This window comes from Vidua chalybeata, chromosome 1, assembly GCF_026979565.1.
Source record: "Vidua chalybeata isolate OUT-0048 chromosome 1, bVidCha1 merged haplotype, whole genome shotgun sequence".
NCBI classification, from domain to species: domain Eukaryota; kingdom Metazoa; phylum Chordata; class Aves; order Passeriformes; family Viduidae; genus Vidua; species Vidua chalybeata.
This window is the reverse complement of record NC_071530.1, coordinates 115,361,702-115,375,887: the sequence shown is the minus strand read 5'-3', so window position 1 is coordinate 115,375,887 and position 14,186 is coordinate 115,361,702. Positions and strand designations below refer to the sequence as shown.

The following is a 14,186-nucleotide window of genomic DNA, read 5'->3' as shown; positions in this document are numbered from 1 at the left end:
TGGTCTCCTGAGCCTATGCAGTTTTCCTAGGATCTTTTATGCACTTTTAGAGAGCAACACAATCTCCTTCTTCAATACAAGATACTTGTCTCTGGTGTTCAGTTACATTTCAGAGGTTCTTCAAACCCTGATATAGGTCCCTGCTGTACCAAGTCCCCCCTCCTTGGTCCCTCTTCTCTGGAAAAAAGGGAGGCTTTTACTTCTCTCCTACTTCTGCAGTAACTCCTGCTCTGCTCTGATGGAAGGAGCAGTGCTATCTACACTTTTCCTTTCTTTTCTACTGATAGGAAAAGCTAGCATCTCATCTTCTTGCTCCTGGTAGAGGTCCTTCACAGCCATGCTTGGATTTGGCATCCTGGTAAACCACCTTTTCCACCTTTTTTTCCTGGTAGTAGCACTTCCAGTGTGTGGAGAAAAAAAAGTTAATTGGGGGTTCACTGCTGCAAAGTGGGGGGAAACAGAAGGAGGCAGAACAACAAAATAATTTCAATTATGAAGCTCAGCAAAAAATGTTTTAAATGGAAAACTTTTCATTTTAGTTCCCATCTCAAGTCCATGATAATTCTTAACAAGCCCACTTTCAGAGTGAGACATATTTTAAGCCACCAAAATCTTTATGGCAATAGATTCCATAGAAATCATGCACTTGCAAAAAAAGGAAATAAAAATCTATCTGCAAAAATGTGGAGATACACCTGCAAAACACCCTCCTTCTAAGTATTACCACAGACACATCACCTCACCAGCAGTACTTTTAGGCTCCATTACCCACGTGGTCCCCCCAAAAACACTGCCCTATCTGGTCCTCAACAATAGAAGCACAAGTCTCATCAGTAATCATGCAGCTGGGAAATAGCTCAGTGACTTCTGTAGCATCCCTCACCAAAAAAATTATAGTTATTAACTCACCTACAAAACATACATCTTGATAGCAGTATTTTCAAAATGCCAATTCTGAGCCATTTGTCATGGCTGAGAATAAGAACTGAGATAAATGAAACATAGTTCTAAATCCTTTAAATGTTTGAAAACTTGTATGAATGTTAACGTACTCTACTGCAGCACAGCAGTGCAACTATGGGATTAGACTTGGCCGTAATTACACTATGGAGTAAGCCCTAAAACATAAACCACTTTGGCTTAGAAGAACTTTTTATTTTGGAAATACTAAGAAATCAAGCCAGATTTAAATGGATAAAGTGCAAGTAGAGATTTTCAAAATGAATGTTGATATTAAATGTGAAGTGTGCCTAGAAACACAGCCTTGTAGTCAAAGACTTAAGGACCCATGACCAAAAGATTTCTGTAGGTTCATCTCCTTCATAGCTACTGCTGCATGGCAACATCAAGCTGAGCCTTCAAAATTCATCAGCACTGAAACATACATATCTAAAATGACAAATTCTGTGGGGAAACAGAGTCTCTGCTCACCATTTAACTGGCAGCAGTACTCATAAAATCTTGGGTAGCTGATATTTAAGCTTAGATCTCACCACAAAGCACATGTTCCTCTGCCAGCACTTTCCCCCCTCAACTAATACATTGAGAATCACTTCTGAGCTCTTCTGTCTGCCACAAGGCCTCAGTTATGTCCTGAACATCAAACCAAGTCAAAACCTGGACATTTTCCTCATCTCCCATATGACTTCTATGGCTGCCCAGCTCCCTTGTTTCACTTCTATGGAAGCGAACTGTGAAAAATCTGGAATGATCATGAGCATGTGGGATAGAGGCCATGTTCAGGGAAAGAGGCCCCGTGGGCACAGTCTGAGCACCCATGCCACCTAGCATAAGTGAAGTTCTCATTTCTACTAAAAGACATGCAAGCAACTAAGCCTAATGATAATTCCCAAACTGTAGAAAAAACAGGGATCTCCTCTCTTTAGTCATCCACACTGTCTCATCCAGCAGGTACCTGTCAAACCTCAAAACACAGTCAGAGCTGGGGAGAATGACAAACACGTCCTCCACTAGATTTGGAGTCCAGACTGGAAGCAGCCTTCCAGGGCAGATACTCGAAGTACCAGGCTGTATCTTGTATTATACAAATGTCTCAAATGTGAGTGTCAAGGGTGCCAGACTATTTCCAGTAGTGCCAGTGACCAGGATAAGGAGCAATGGCCAGAAACAAAAACAGAGAAAGTTCCACCTCAACATGAGGAAGAACTTCCTTACATTGAGGGGGGCAGAGCACTGGAACAGGCTGCCCAGGGAGGTTGTGAAGTCTCCCTCTCTGGAGACATTCAAAATCTACCTGGACACCTTCCTGTGTCACCTGCTCTAGGTGACCCTGCCTGAGCAGGTGGGTCAGATGAGATGATCTCTAGAGGTGCCCTCCAACCCTAATAATTTTGTGATTCAATATGTAGGGACAAATCCTTTTCCAGCACTTTCTTTCAAAGGCTTCCACTTTAAAACAAACAAAAAAAAAGTACTTGCAAGTTTTCTTTAAGTAAAGAAAAGAGCGAGAAAAGACCACATAGGGTACTTGACAAGGAAATTGGGTTACTAACCCTGCTAACACTGCAATTAAATAATTTCTAGCAAGTAGGACATTTCAGTTGAAATAGGAAGACCAATTCAGCTCTTCCTCAGGAGGTCAGAAACTTGCTCCAGTTTGGGGACTGGGGATTTGATCCAATCTCTCATTTCTCAAAAGAGTTCAGCAGTCTCTGATTTTATGTACATAAGCACTGATGCCAGCTTGTTCATGTGGGAATGGCAAAAATGTACCTGACTGTCATAAAAGCCACGAGGCCCTGAAATAACAAGTTGCCATGTTTAGACTCTTGGTTATTGATGAAAGTTCTCTAAAACTGTTTACAATGAGAAATACATTAAAGGAACATAGTATCATAGGTATGAACAGATTTTATGTGAGAAATAACCATAAACCCACAATGAAAACAGCTTCAGTTAGACACTCTCCTGCAGTTACTCATCTTGCAAAACTCCACAAATGTTCAAATACATGAAGATCCAAAGTAAACAAATACAGTTCAGAAAAGAACAATTCCAACAATTTATGCAGTGAAAAAAACAGAAACCACAAAGAGCTCTTATAAATGGGAAAAGACATCATACTTAAGATTTCCTTTCCTTTAGAGATGTATATAGTAAAAGAATCTTTTGAAAATGCTTATTTTCAAAGTTTCAAAACAAAGCTTAATAGCACCTTCCTGAAGTTTCTTACGTGTTGTGAAAATATATTTGAAAGAAATAGTGCCTAAGCATACAGAGTATTTTTATAATACCTGTCAAGATTTTAAAAGCAAGAACCCAGAAAGCCACCTAATTATTTATATTTAAATATTTTCTTACTTTAACAGCTTGTTACATGGAAAATTCTTTTTAATAAATTCTATACATGGACACAAACATTTAATCTTTAGAAATAAATATTAAAATAAAGCTAATTAATGTCTGCTACTGATATTAAAAACTTACAAAGCCACCTTTAAAAGGCAATACAGTAGGCACAATTAAAAATTAGTATGGTAAAACCAGTACCATTAGAAAAATTATAATGTTCAGCCAGGGGGATACAATAGAGCGGCCTAATTCTGAGAACTGTGGACTTTGAGCTGCTCTTCTGATTAGTTGTGGGGTCTTGTTTGTCAAAACTCTTTGCATTAAACAGCCTTTTCTGTAACATGAGATACTACTGCAGTAAGGTCAGCATGGCTATTTAAAAATAATGTCTACAAATGAATTGCCCTGAGTTAACAATTTCTAAGCATTAACAACTCTATGCACATTAAATATTGCATATTTTTTTCTAAAATAAACACACTATAAAAGTTTTGACTATGTAAAAACAAATAAATTATTTTAAAAATCATATTTGGAAAAAAAAAACAACAAAACCAAACCATACATGATTTACAGCAGCGTTTAAGGGCACTGCAACCTTCAGAGCAACTCCATGAATCATTTCTTTCATTTTTGAATGGTAAAATTGTTTTTCTCTAGATACGAAGACATTTTCCCATACTACAGGATAGTTCATTCCCCTTCTCTCCAACCTCATGTCTAAAGGAACATGTTGTTAGACGTCAAGAAAGAAAACTGCAGGCATGCATAACATTATGTCTTGAAGATGTATCTGCATATTACAGAGTTCTTCAAACAGATGGTTGAACATACCAGTTTTGGCACTCGAATACAATGCAATTTATGTCTTCATTGCTATGATGATGTTGCAATTAATGATTATATCTGTATAACTCAACACAAGTGCTACACTTGTACATGGTCACACGGCTGTGTTTGTAAACCCTCAGACATATATGAGCATTGACTACAGCTGTTGAGGTGTTTGCTGTTAGAATACACTGAATATATTTTCTTCTTGGTTGCTGTATAAATACGTGCCACAGATCTTCACAAACTGTTCACAACCCATTTAACTAGAGATGAACATCCAGATGTCAATGAGCATCCAAACTTTTGCTTAATATGCAAATTTGACACTCAAAGTGGGCTTTGTTTAAATAACTGTTTAATTTAATGACTCTTCACTAAAACAATATTCTTGAAAAGCCTCGTTTTAGAAATCAGACTCTCCAGAATCTTTTGAATGGTTTTTGCCTATCTGAGGATTTTGGTGAAGTTATGATGATGATGCTGGAAATTCTTCCTGACCACCAATTTTAAGAAACCATAAAATCCTCACCATCTTAAAGAAAACACAAGTTGTATTGAGTCGTGACCACTGCATTTAATTAAATGAAGAGAGGAAGGCAGTGCAGGGACTCCAAGAAAACAAACAAAACAAAATAAACAAACCCAAAATCTGGAATTGTGAGTGTGGGGACAGACAAAAGAAAAGTGAGAAATGACAAGACACAGAGAGGAAGAAGAGCAATGCTATTAACCAGGCAAAGAGCAGAGAGGAGAAGGTGTTGAGAATAGAGAAAGAGGGACTGAAGAGTGAGTTAGGAAGCAGGAGTAAATTACAAGGATAGAGAAGGATTATAGGAAAAAGGAAGAGACAGCTCAAGTTCTTTTCCTCATCTCCTTTCTCACAGCTCCTATGTCCTGCAGAAGGAACAGAGCTGGCATTAAGGGCATTGTGGAGAAAGGTGAAACTCTCAGTGAAGCAAAGCTTCTGCTTACCCAGACCATTTTTGGGTTGCAGAAGAGCCACATCTTCTCTCTCCCGCAGCCTCTGTGCCTGGGGCACACTGTCTGCTGAGTGTAGAAGGCTGGGGGCAAAGGAGCTGCCACTGGGTGGTTGGCAGGAGCATATCACAGAGGGATACCAGGCTCAGAGCACCACACACTTACAGGATGAAAATGCATAGTGGAGTAAATCCAGCAACCACAAATACTGATCAGTCAATTGAATGAGTGTGGAGGTTTGCTGAAGACTCCTCAGTAAATTCTGTTCTTTTTGGCAATGCTTCAGACCCCTTTCACACGCTGACTGCATGACCAGGCTTGTCCCTGGGGAATCCTGAACTAGGAATGCTCTCTACCCTGTCTTCACAAGTGTCATAGACTATTTATTGCTTAGAAAGTTTGCTTAAACTACTCCATTCCTGCCCTCCCTGAGAGTATCAGACTACCCCAAGATTGCTACATATCCATTCTCCTCTAAGATATGTGATACACAGCCACACTTATAGATGTCCCTTCTTCTGTAAACAAAAGTAAATATCCAAACTGAAAGTTAAATACAGGATTGATACTAGCTGCCCAAAGTAACATACAGAATTCATCCCAAACCCAGAAAGTAGATAGAGGTATGCCAATCTTGTATCTGCTGCTTGATCTTCATTAAGAGATGAGTATCAGTAAAGTTTTAAAGTAGTTAATTGAAACTACTTAACCCTGCATGGCAGGGTTAAGATGCCTAAAGCAGACAAATAATGGGATGCAGAAACCAAGGTGACAAACCTCAAATGAGGACACATGGTGTCTGTTTTCTCATCTGCTCATGCCTGTTTCATAAAGGTAACATCCCCTGCCCAGCTGCTCTGTCAGCACACCATCCCCACCACTGCTGAGAAATGGGGCCCCTCCACTGAAGACGTCCCTCAGTCCCAGTTCCAGCTCATCACTGATCTGGACTGGTTTTAAGGTATTCTGTAAAAGTTAATGAAAAGGGAGGGCTGGCTGTGTTACCCCAGCCAGGACAGAATGCTGCTTTCATCATAAATCACAAATCCAATTTTTTCTGTTGACAAAATGAGCAATATATTTCCAACAAAACTACAGACCTGAACACAAAACATTGAATCCCATTCCTAAGATGGCAGAAATAAATCCCATGCAGCACAACATGAGGAAGGTAAAAATATGAAATGTGACTGTAAAATTCGTGTAGGTTAACTTGTGATCACAAAAATTAACAAAGATCTTTGAATGTTCCTGGTGTCAGTCCACGGCACAGCTAAAATGGTTTTGCTGCCTTAATTGCATACTATGTATGAAACCACTTCAAAGATTCTCTCCCAAATTTGCCCTAAACCAGGACAAATACATATTTGGAATTTCAAATTCCCAATTCCTCAGCTGACAGAAATGGCTTCTGAGATGATTTTCACATTCGGGGAACAGATTTTTACCCTTAAATTAGCCATGAGTACTCTCAGACTTAGCAATTTGCCTTGAAATAAAACAGCAGTGATAATTGTTAATTTAAGACCCCACACAATGCAAATTTATGTTCTGGAGCCAAATATGCTGATTGGAAACAGATGAACATGAAATGCCTTTTACTGAGCAGAATTAAAACTAAGTAATAGTGAAGTGTATTGCTAATTTGACACATGGCACATCAGACATTGATTACTGACTTTTTTTTCTTTGCTACAATGAAATACCAGTAGTGCCTTATTAATCTTTCAAGAATTTTACAACCGTTGTTACCAAGTGCCACATGTTCAGCTCCTGTCCTCTCCTGCCTTCATGGGTTTCAGTTTACTTGTACTCACCAAGGATGAAGCTATACTCTTTCCATTATTCCTGACACCTTTTGTTTTGGAGCTTTAGTGACAAAAATAAAGATTTTAAGCTTTAATGCTCATCTTCTGCTCAGACCTTGAGATCAAGCTCAGAGCGTTGTGGATGGACTTGTGCCTGAGGACTGGAAAAAAGCACCCCAGCTTTCAAAATGGGCAGGAAAGAGGATACAGGGAACTACCAGCCAGACAGCCTCACCTTCTTCTGTGGGAGGATGATAGAATGGCTCATTCTGGAGGCCATCTCTATCCACATGGATGACACGGTGCTCAGGAGTACCAGTTTATTTCCTCACTAGTATCAGTTTAACACCTCACTAAAAGTAAATCATCCTTGACCAACTTGATTGCCTTCTGTGATGAAACAACTACCTGGATGCAAGGGGGGAGAGCAGTGGATATTGCTTACTTTGATTTCAGTAAGGCTTTTGACCCTGTCTCTCACAACATCCTCACAGGCAAACTCAGGAAGTGTGGGCTGGATACCTGGACAGTGAGGTGGATTGAGAAGAGGCTAAACAGCAGATCCCAAGGGTCATAATCAGTGCCACAGGGTCTAGTAGGAGGCCTGTCACCAGTGGTGTCCCCCAGAGTTCTATACTGGGCCCAGTACTGCTTAACTTGTACATCAGTCATTTGGACGTAGGGGCAGATGCCTCCTCAGCAAGTTCATGGATGACACCAAGCTGGGAGCAGTGGTTGATTCCGCAGAGGGCTGTGTGGTCCTTCAGAGGGACTTGGCAGTCTGGAGAGATGGGTAGAGAAGAACCTTCCAAAGTTTAACAAGGGTAAATGCAAGGTCCTGTACTTGGGGAGGAACAACTGCACACACCAACACAGGCTGGGCACTGACCTGCTGGAAAGCAGCTCTGCCGAGAAGGACCTGGGAGTCCTGGTGGACAACATCTGTCCATGAGCCAGCAGTGCCCTGGTGGCCAAGAGGCCAAAGGTGTGTCCTGGGCTGCATTGGGAAGGACATTGCCAGCAGGTTGAGAGAGGTGATCCTGCCCCTCTCCTTAGCCCTGGTGAGGCCACACATCTGGAATGCTGTGTGCAGTTCTGAGCTCCTCAGGACAAGAGAGACATGGAGCTCCTGGAGCAGGTCCAGCAAAGGGCAATAAAGATGATTAAGGGATCGGAGCGTCTCTTTTATGAGGAAAGACTGAGAGAGTTGGGCCTGTTCAGCCTTGAGAAGAAATGACTGAGAGGGGACCTCATCAATGTCTATAAGTATCTGAAGGGAGGGTGCCAAGACGACAGATCCAGGCTCTTCTCAGAGGTGCCAAGCAATGGAACAAGAGGCAACAGGCAGAATCTGATCCACAGAAAGTTCCACCTGAATATGAGGAAGAACTTCTTTACCAGCAAAACTTCTGTACTAAGCACTAGAACAGATTGCCCAGAAAGGATGTAGAGTCTCCCTCACTGGAGATATTCAAGAACTGTCTGGACAAAATTCTATACCATGTACTTTACGATGACACTGCTTAAGCAGGGAGGTTGGACCAGATGACCCACTATGGTCCCTTCCAACCTCATCCATTCTCTGATTCTGTGTGACTCAGTATTTGGAAAGTAGTAGTATTAACCAATTAAGTAACAGAAAGCTCTGAAGTATTGAGGCTACCATTGCTTGTTTGCACTGAAGGTCTCTGTTACAAAAAGCTAACGCAACCTACTGAATGGAAAAACAGTAACCAAAGTACAGGCTGGGAATAAAGGATGGTAAAAAGCCTGGAACTACTGGAATACTTCCAAAAAGGAGTCAGGTAAGTAACAGAAATAAATAGAAAGCTCTGGAGGACCAAGGCAAGAAGTGTTCACTTGCACAGGAGGTCTCCGTTGTAAAAAGCTGAAACAAATTTACTGAATGGAGCGACTGCAACCAAAGTACATATTGGGAATAAAGGGTGAGAAAAAGCCTGGAACTACTGGAGAACTTCCAAAAATTATTCTGCAACACACACATGGCTGCATGACTGAGGCCAGCAAGAGAAGAGAAAGCCTCAATCTTTCTGAAATGGCATTCAACTATATACTTGCAACTAATGAATCTGCCAACCCAATGGACTAGTAAAGGTGGAGAAAGAGAAACTCATTATCAAAACATACCTCCCAAGACAGCAGAGGAGGACATAGTAAAATCAATCTGGAATTGCTCTCCTTTTATCAACCTCTAGGAAAAAAATGTGCATTTTAATTCAAAAACGTACCTGTGAAAGCAGAATGAATGCCAAACTCTTGTCCACACTCCAAACAGGGGAATGTGACGCTCCAGAGGATTCTGAAAAAAACAAAAAAAAAGACAAAAAAAAGGCATTAAAAAACCCCAAAACACAACATAGCAGTAACACTGCAGGTGCATGTACGTCAGTGTTGAAGGTCATGGAAACAGGACAGCAAGGCCAGTCCATGCCAGGAGAAGGGAGGGGAAGAAGTGCAAGGCAGCCACAGCAGCAATCAGGACTATTTCACATGAAAGGCGAGATAAATTATGACATCAATGTGGCTGAAGCCTGTCAGCTGTGTAATAATAACAACTAATTAAAAGGTCATTAGGGAAGCCTCAGAACACAAGCTTGCACATGACACAGTATCTGATGTGTGAGATGAAATGCGTCTGTGCTGGGGATAAGTGAATAAATGCAACCAGGGCCAAAATGTCAAAATGCAATTTTTAATTCACTGACGAAGGACAAAAAAAATTGTGATTTTAAGTTCTTGTTATAGATAAACAATCCATCTTGTTGTGGTTTTAGCTATTTCCAAATAAAGATGAGAGAAAATACTGCAAAGAAAAAAACACAACTCTGTTTCTATGATAAAAATTTAGTAGGGCATGGAATCAATGTCAGCTACTTTACAAGTAACTGAGGGAAAGATATCAATATGTAACTGCTAGTGTTATTTTAGGGCAGCTGCTAGTTGATTTTGACATGAAAATATGGAATCTACAGTGATGATATATTTTCCCTTACTCAAAGTTAAGGCCAAAGAGCAAAATATTTGTGTGCTCAAAAACCCTCCACACCTCCCTTGCTGGAAGGGATGACAAGATATGTTCCAAGCTAACAACAAAAAGCATGAGAACCCTACTCTTTAATTTTTATACGTCTATATGTAAAAAATTTGCCTTTTTTTTCCTTAGTCTTTTTTCCTTTTCTAAAATATTTATTTTAGACAATGCTTTTTAAAACATGGCAGTATTGTATTTAGAAAACACTACTCCTATCTAGTCAATCAATACATATTTCATTTCATATGCCACACCTTCTCCTTTTTCTCCACAAAATTATTACCTACTCTTTGGAGTTTTAAAGTTATTAAAGTCCATGCAGAAAAAAACACATATTTTGTGTCACCTGCTAAAAATGATTGCAAATATCTTCACAATAAATTGGCTGACAGAAAAGCACATAATTTTAAAATTTTGAGATAATTTTCCTGCAATTAAGCATTTGCGTATGCAATAGGTAAGGGAAAAATAAGTCAGTGTATTTCTTAGGGAGGAAGACACCTCTGCTGTGGGACGCAGCTTTCTACACATCTTTTTATGTGGAAAAAAAGACAATGGTGGAAGAAGGGGAGAAACAGTTTTCTTCTCTGCTGTGAGGCTGATGACAGCCAGCAGAAGGAGAGAAATGCCAAGCTAAGGAAGACCCACTATCATAATGGCTTTTAAGAGAGCTCCAGTACGCAGTCACCACATAAGTGCATGCACAAGAGTTCTCATCTTCCCATACCAACAAGAATACACTTTTAGTTTCCAAATGATACAAGTATATAGACATAATGACTAACATACATGTGCTTTATTCCAATAGTAGTAATTCAAACAGACACATTTATGATATGAATCTCAGTGTGAGCTATATAGTGAAATATGTTGTTTAGTGAACACCAGTGTACACTATGTTAGGAATGTATAGCCTATTTTATCTTCTAAGTGTTATAAAGAGGTCACAGTAACAAAAAGTGGAAGTATTAATAGTGGAGTAGTTATTGTAGAGTGAATTGCTGGAATCCTCTGGTGCCACAATAAACATGCTGCTCCAGGTCTCAAGGATTTCCCAAGAAGGTATCCATTAAATTGTGAAACCACCAGGAAAGCACACACCACACATGGGCTTCACTGAGCTTGGTTCTGGACCCAGGACAGAAATGACTGAAGAAGATATACATACAAAACTCAAACAGATAAATATTCTGTGGAGCTTTCAGTGCAAGACTGGTTTCATCATTCATGCCATGGAACAAAACCCCAATGATGCTATTTACCATCTGCAGCAGCAGTGTGCACTGACAAAACTGTCAATGGATAAAGCTTAAAGAGTAATGGGGAGGCAGACCAAGTTCTGAATTAAGTTACAGACTGTATCAATTCTTCAGTGTAACACAAAATATTCTCATGCATGGGACCGTGAAGCAGCAATGTGGACAACTCTCTGTGAGGACTCATGTCTCTGCCAGCAGGACAGCAAATCCTCAGACAGGCAGCACTGGTAGATGCAGGATGAACAGCTCAAGGCAGAACCATGTACTAATTGCCCTGTTTAATCAGATGAACTGTTCTAGTAATAGATGTCCAGTAGCACTTTATCACTCCAAGATAATGCCCTTCAGCAACACATTTCAGACAAATCTCTTAATCAACACAACACCCTTAACACAGCTGAGAAGGGCCACATACACCACAGTGAGTATTTTTAAATATTAACATGGAACTGCAAGAAAAAATAGAGAAAATGAAGAGTATAGCATAAATTTCAGTAGAATTTATGAGCAAGGACTAATCAGGATAGCTAAAAGCACTAGATTCTCCTTTCCCAATTTAATATACTGTTTAGCATAAGAGGTGTCACAAGTTCTAATTACTCACGCAAGTGCAATTCTTATGTGTTTAGCAAGCACCATGACAGACTCCTGTCACCAAATTTTGGTTACTCCAGCTACCTCCCAGTATGGTCCAATTCCAATGCAGAAGAACCCAAAAAGGCCACCAACAAGTTATATGCACTTGTTTTTCTCCATGAAAATATGAAAGGAAGATGATAAATAGACAAGAAATAAACAGACTTGGCTTGTCCCACTCCTTCCATGGAATTTGCAGTAGAATACCAAGCCAGCCCTGCATTGGAAGAACCAACCTACTTGTGATAAACCAATACCAAATGCTTGGCCTCCAAGAAGGCAACTTATATCTGACAACTGCTATAGTTGATTCTTAGGTGCTTTTTAATTTTTTTTTTTTTTACATTCTTCCTGGATCAGGAGGCCCAGGATTTCATTTCTCCTGCAGTTGTATGACTTGGATGAAAATACAGCAGTATATGTTGTTGTACAGCTTTACACTGGATGCACAGTAGAGTTCAAAAATGTTTGTTACCATTGAGAGCACAGTGCTTCTTCCTGGTGATGGACAGACTTGCTTCCTGCAGGCAGGCACAGTTGCCATGGTGTGCAGTCACCATTCCATTCCTTCCTCACTCTTTCTTAGATCTTTTTTTTCCCTTTAAGTAATTTAACAAGGCTTGTGCAAGCAGATTTGTATCACAGAATCAGAGAAGGGTTTGGGTTCGAAGGGACCTTAAAGATCATTTGGTTCCAACATCCCCACCATGGCCAGGGATACCTTCCACTAGACCAAGATGTCTCAAAGCCCCATCCAGACCAGTTCACTCCAACAGGCAAGATTGATCTCTGCCATACTATCTCTTAGGAACACTAGGTGCCCCCACAGTACTTCTCTTAAAAATCAATAATAGATATGCTGATGTAGTGCCAAACACACAGTAGCTGAGATATGTGCAAAGAACTGATTGGTCACTGGCTCCTACTAGACAGGTGCAAATGGCCTCAACATGAATATTTAAAGCAACTGTCCTTATCTTTTCAGTTCTCTTTGGAGGAAAAAAAAAAAAAAAGAGAGAGGGAGAAAAGTAAGAGAAAGAAAAAAAGAAAAAGCAAAAAAAAATACTCGAAACCATCTGAGGTCCAAAACAACATAAGGACAGCTAATATCAGACTTTCAAAATCACAAAAAATCATTACACTGAGTGGTGTACACAGAGCTGGTTTTCCCTTCTGAGCTTCAGCTAAGATTTAATCTCCTCTGTAAGGGCAGAAAATGCCTCACCTAGACAGGGAGCACCCAAACCAAGATAAGAAACTGTGGACTAGTCTCACACTGTAAAAAAATATTAACTTCTTTAATAATATGGGTGTGAGCTACCACTTTCTTCTCTGAACTGACATTTCTCTGTAGCTTTTTTCTCTATAAAATCCCACATTCATTCAAATTTCTTTCCAAAAAAATCCTCCTGGAATGCCTAGAAAAAGAGTCCACAATGGCTGGGCAGCTGGCATATTGCAATGGCTCATTATCCTAATTTCAACAGGAAATCTCTTTTCTGCTGCTGAAATCAAGGTCAAGTGGAAAATTTTAACAACCAATATGAAGAGATCTGTGCATCTAAAGTTAAGTTTGTAACTAGAAAAATTCAAAACATTTTTACCGTTTTTTTAGAAATGTATTTTTTTTGACTATTTGGTAAGCAAAAGAATATGCAAATTGTTCAGGCAGGAGTGATGCTCCTTTTCAAGACAGACTGACTTGGGGACAGCCACACCCAGGCTGGGTACTGGCAAGACAGAAACTCTCCTGTCATTTGGGGTGCCAGGCCACTCCAGTAATACAACACATTTAGAAGACTCATTAAATAATATCTTCACAATTAAGTTGAGACCTTTAGAACTAAGAGTCATTGAAATGTGAACATAACATACAAAACTATAGAAAACTCCACCTTGTTCCACCAGTGATCCCTTTAGCTGGTCCCTTGCCAGTTGAATATTCTTACAATAAAAAGCACCCATTATATGAGAAAAACGAATCTCAGAGTCCTGTGACTGGCATTGCATATTCAAAATTTAAAAACCTCAAAGGAAGGAATAACCAAAGTGTTTGCCACGTAAGCCAGAGCCCAGTGATTATTTTAAAATTGAGAAAGAGGCCAGCCTAACATCTGGATTTCTTACTTGAGATACATCTGAAGAATGGAAGAGACATCTGTCCCTGGATATTATCAGCAGAGGGACACATCTCATAACAAATTCTCAAAGGCATTGTCAAGGATGTATCTTCTTCAGCATCTCTTAACTCAAAAACATGGTGTGCCCCATGCCTGGGGTAAGCATGCAGGCACTGTAGTGAGGATT

General features: G+C 39.9%; 1 protein-coding gene across 5 annotated transcripts in view; it reads right to left on the bottom strand.

The window, feature by feature from the left end:
* The window catches only part of FAM110B (family with sequence similarity 110 member B), a 117,394-nt gene that overhangs the window by 13,800 nt on the left and 89,408 nt on the right, over positions 1-14,186 (bottom strand). For all 5 annotated transcript variants that reach the window (XM_053938565.1, XM_053938559.1, XM_053938553.1 and 2 more), the window contains one exon: positions 9,182-9,252. The gene's annotated coding sequence lies outside the window, so the exon portion shown is untranslated. The remainder of the gene's footprint in view (positions 1-9,181; positions 9,253-14,186) is intronic.